This window comes from Lactuca serriola, chromosome 7, assembly GCF_051521515.1.
Source record: "Lactuca serriola cultivar US96UC23 chromosome 7, Lser_US96UC23_V15, whole genome shotgun sequence".
In the NCBI taxonomy this organism is placed as follows: domain Eukaryota; kingdom Viridiplantae; phylum Streptophyta; class Magnoliopsida; order Asterales; family Asteraceae; genus Lactuca; species Lactuca serriola.
In genome coordinates, this window is record NC_136414.1 from 126,978,170 (window position 1) to 126,983,418 (window position 5,249).

A 5,249-nucleotide genomic window follows, 5' to 3' on the forward strand; every position below is an offset into this window, starting at 1 on the left:
TCGGCTGCGATGAGCTCACGCAACCTCTTGTCAATGGGCTCGGTACCATCGCCTGACCCAGATCCAGATCCTGATCCCGATCTTGATCCCCAACTCTATGTCGTGTCACCACCTACTTTACTGTAATACCATAAACCATAATGGTCAGTATGTCTATAAAAGGGGATTCTCCCACACTGGTCCTCCTTAGAGCTTCCAAGTCTAACATTGGTTTGGGTATAGGTCATGTGCTTTCAATAGTACGGGCCTAATACTACCTTCCACACCTACATGTGCCTTTCCCAAGGCTCAAGGTGATAACTCCAAATCGTCCCAAAATAAATCACATCCCACAGTCCTAGGCTGTCCTAAGATCTGCTCTACTCATATCGATCAGACCAATCATATATACTTGCTTTTATGCATGCAAAATATACACAGAAGAAGGATCAAATAGACTTTCGAATAATAGATTCTACCCTAATACCATAAGCAAACAAGGGACAGGAAATTATGAATAAACAAAATTATGAGGGTATATTGTGAAAAAAATTATGAGGGTATTTGGTGAAAAAAAAAACGAAATTATGAGGGTATTTTGTGAAAAAATAGAAATTATGAGGGTATTTTGTGAAAAAAAAAATAAGGTTTTTTATGAAAAAAATGGAAGTATGAAGGTATTTTATGAATAAACAAAATTATGAGGGTATTTTGTAAAAAAAAAAAACAAAATTATGAGGGTATTTTGTAAAAAAAACAAAATTATGAGGGTATTTTGTGAAAAAAAACAAATTTGAGGGTATATTGTGAACAAAACAAAATTATGAGGGTATTTTGTGAAAAAAAAACAAAGAAAATTGAGGGTATATTGTAAAAAACAAAATTATGAGGGTATTTTGTGAAAAAAATGGAAGTATAATGCTATTTTGGGTAAAAAAAACAAAACTTGTCTACAATTCTAGGTTAAAAATGAAAATAGGCTATCATTTTGGTTAATGTTATATTAATCTACACATAAGTTTGATGGTTAGTAAAATTATTGGACGATTTTGCCCATATGCCAAAGATGGTAATCCTCAAGAACTTAAGGATAGGATAATAAATGTCACATAAACAATAAGATCTAAAGCAAGGAATTTGAATTGCTAATTTTTATTAAAAATGATAAGTATAAGTATATTTTTCATTTTGAAAAAAAAAAAGATAAGCACACTGCTATAAAACAACCACACCTATAATTCTAAGTTTCTACAATTCTTTCAATTCTTTAAGTTTCAACAATCCTTTGTTTTTGATCAATGATTTGTGACCTGGAAGAGCCATGACAGATGCGCTAACCCGACAACAAAAAATAATACAAATCATAAATCATAAATCAAAAACCAAAAGCATATTAACAAGTGGGGTGCACAAATGAAATACATTTCATGTTGAATCGAAGCAACTCCTTCTCTTTAACCATTCTAGCAGACGTAGTAGCTGCGAAGCAATTTTGTTATAATCTTGATTTGACAAAACACCACAAAAGATTGGATCCTACAACATGATCTTAAGAATTAAAAAGCACATACTTTTAATAAACAATAAATCCCAAATAAATTTGCAAATATGCAACCAACATTTACCAAAATGCATAAAATTTATTTTTTCTCAAGAGCAAAACATATTTTCCAGAAGAGGAGAGACAATCAAATTGATTGCTTAACTTGTTCAACTTGCACAGAAAACTAAATATTAAGGTTGCTCCCAACCCATGTCCTACATTTATCATTTCAAACCCATTTAACTCAAATTAATCAGAGTACAGTATTAAATCAAAGAGAAATCAATTTACAAAGCAAAAACTAGTTCAGAAATCAGAATATCAAAGCAAAATAAATGCATTTCAGTTTAAAAATAGAATTACAACAGATTTCTAACCGTTTTCTGAACAATGAACACAAAATCAGGGGCATAAACTTACAAAGTTTCCGGAGACAATGGTGGGTCGTGTGCAGCGACAAATGTTGTTAGTCAACCCTCCATAGTGTTGCGTCGCAGTAGTGCAGCTGTGCTAAGTTTCCGGCGACCTCATGTTTTTGGAGTACAACTCTCGTGAGCACAAGCTAAAAGAAAGCAGGAATTTTATAAAAAAATCATAGGAATATAAAAAATTTACCTGATTTGAGAAGTTCTGACATGAGATTTCCCAAGCATTTATAAATATTGCATCTTGAATCAAAAGCCTCACCGCTCCTACAATTTGAGCCCTAATTGTACTAGAGATTCACATGTTACCGCAATTTTCTACACTGCTCCTACAATTTGAGCCCTAATTATACCGCTTCCGTGTGATTGTGTGTAAGAATTGAGTTATAAGATGAAAAAAATTAAAGATGGAATGTATGATTTCTTCAATTTCAGTTGATGATATACCAAGTATGTTGTCGCTTCGCTGCCTTGCTGCAACGAAGTAGAGGATGGGGGCTGCCTGCCTCATCTCGTTGGTTGGTCTGGAAATTCCTTGCTTAGCAGGTGAGATAGTCGACGAACACGGAAGGGCTACGCTATGGACGACGAGGGCTGCCCAAATGATGTGCAATCCGTATTTTGTGTTCAATGATATCAGTAGAGTATGAAAGTAAATAAGCGATAAAATGGTGTAGTTTCGATTGCTAGGGTATCTAATCCTAGATACCCTTCAGGGTAAATTCACTTTTTTCCATATATATATATATATATACATATATATATATATATATATATATATATATATATATACTATTAACTTATAATACTATAAAGTATTAGGGTTGAATTTTAACTTTTAAAATTCTAGGGGTTGGAACTAAAGTTTTCTAAAGTGACTTTACATGTCCCAAAACTTGAGGGAAAGTTTTGTAACTACAGAAAACTTTTCAACTTCATAACTTATGAGTTAATGGTTTATTAAAATGAAGACTCTTCATTTTATGTAACTTATGTGTTCTTTAATGGACTTTAAAAGAAATGACTTTTTGGTAATCCATAACTTGAGGACAAATTATGGACCCATAAGTGTATGAACATTCATATCAACAATTTCAAGAATCATATAAACACACATAAAACTTGAAATTTTGATAATAACCTTTGAAATTGGATTAGCATAATCATTGCCACATCAAAAATAGGTTTTATAAGTCCAAAACAGTTTAGTATAATGATTCTAGTCCAATTCCTGCTTAAAAACTTGAAAAACTGCACTTTAGGCCTCCTACTCGTCGAATGTACGAACCTACTCGATGAGTAGAATAGAGATACACATAGACACGTCGAGTCCCCCATGGAATCGGCGAGTTCACTCAGCAGAATGTGGAATTTTCGATTTTCTTTTACAATTTGCATCAAGTATCAAGAAAAACAAGCCTAGTCCTCCTTGTTCTTTTCTAAGTGCCAATTTTGCTAGCCTATGGGGTCTTTATATAGTGTGTCACAAGTAGGGTTACACCATGTAAACCCTAATTGACATGGTTTTCATTTCCTCCGTGATCCATGGGTTTTAACCTCCATGGAGCACCCTATGGATTTTAACCCAATTCAATAAACCATGGATCATTAGCCCACTATATAAGAATGGACGATTTACACAATCAATCCCCATATATTTAATTAGTCTCTTTTTGATAAAAAAAAAATTAATTCCAAATTAGTTCTTGATCAATACTAATTAAATAATATGATTTCATATTAATATATTATATCTTATAATATATTAACAAATCATAAGTTTCCTTCTTCTCATTTTGTCTATCCAATTATCATAAAGCCATGCAACCCAAATGGACCATGCCAACCGGGTCAAGTACATCCAAGAAATAGTTATGGACTTAGACACCTTATCCAACACTAAGTCTCCAAGACATGGTTGATCAGATTCTGGCTGCAGTGAAGTCTAGCCAACCGCAACCAGAAGTTGCACCTGCTCCGCAATCTCTCATTGAAAGAATCCAGCGTCTTGAAGCAAGAGAGAGACTCGCTGCTGAGAGGATCTCTCTCAAGGTCGGAATGGGTATTCGAGCCCTCGACACCAACTGTAAATCTGATCACCAATAATTCATTGCCGCTGCGAAGCGACTAATCACTGAAGTCTCTGCAATCAAGACTGAACTCCTATCCACCATTGCGGATCAATCTACTCAGTCAAAGACACTTGTCGAGGAAACTCACAATGCTTTTGAATCCACCATCTCCGTATTGCAATCAACCATCAACAACCCTCGCCGCTCCTTTTCTTCAAATTTTCATGTCCAGGAGATTTTACAATTTACCAAGGAGATCCACAAAGTGCTCTTCAACCCCGCAATCCCCAACAATCAACAGCTTGCTGATGCACTCAAGGCCCAATTTAATGACGTTTGTGCAAAAATAGACGATCTTAAACAATGGCTTGAGGAAGCACCAGGAGTTCCTTCCTCAAGAGGGGGTAGTGAAGACCGTGATTTGGATCGCATCTCCTATCAGCATTCACATGAACATCAACACTTCCAAACTCCCATCCAATTTGGTCCCATTCATCAGCAACCAATCACTCAGCAAAAAGTGCCTTCTCCACAACCTTCCCTACAACCATCTCCCAAAAAGAAGACTCATGTGCCTTCTCCTCAACACAGTCAAATTCACTCCCCTCATCAGTCTCCACCACAACAAGAAAAAGTCCAAGATGTTCAACATACCTCTTCCCTACATCCGACAACTCCCCTTCACCTCAGAAATATAGCCCCAAAAATTTCATCCGAAAACTTCTACGACTCTCCCAAAACCAAGCAAAGGAAAGCTGACTGGAAAGCAACCAAGTTTGCAGAATTGATATGGAGGGATCACAGATTTGACATCACTATGGGTGAATCCCTCATCAATTCCTAGATTAATCCCACCATAAGATTACTTGATAATGACTACAAACCCTATCTCACATACGCGAAACCCCCATCTAACGGTTTTTGGGATATTCCCATCTCTCCCAACGCTCAATTCTTCACGGTCTTTGCATCATTTGACCGCAATCTCCCCGATGATCGTAGGTTGCAGATGCCATGCCAAGCATGGATCTACAATTAAAAATATATGGTCAAACGACAAGCGTACCGCAGTCAAAAACTTTAAAGCCCAAGAAATTCATCAAAGCAGACTTCATTCAGTACACTCTCACGAGAAGAAATTCAGACAATGTCCGCACCCAAGTTGACCTCCATTACATGAACTGTTGGATTAATGTCTAATTCCATAACTATAATTGGTAAGACTTGACC

The 5,249-nt window shown here is 35.9% G+C and overlaps 1 long non-coding RNA gene across 1 annotated transcript; it reads right to left on the bottom strand.

The window, feature by feature from the left end:
- Positions 1–1,192: 1,192 nt before the first annotated feature.
- LOC145063035 (uncharacterized) lies at positions 1,193–2,540 on the bottom strand. Its single transcript, XR_013687811.1, has 3 exons — positions 2,395–2,540; positions 1,943–2,276; positions 1,193–1,515 (listed from the first exon to the last, which is right to left on the bottom strand). It is a non-coding gene; the product is annotated as an uncharacterized LOC145063035 (long non-coding RNA).
- Between the last annotated feature and the right edge of the window lie 2,709 nt (positions 2,541–5,249).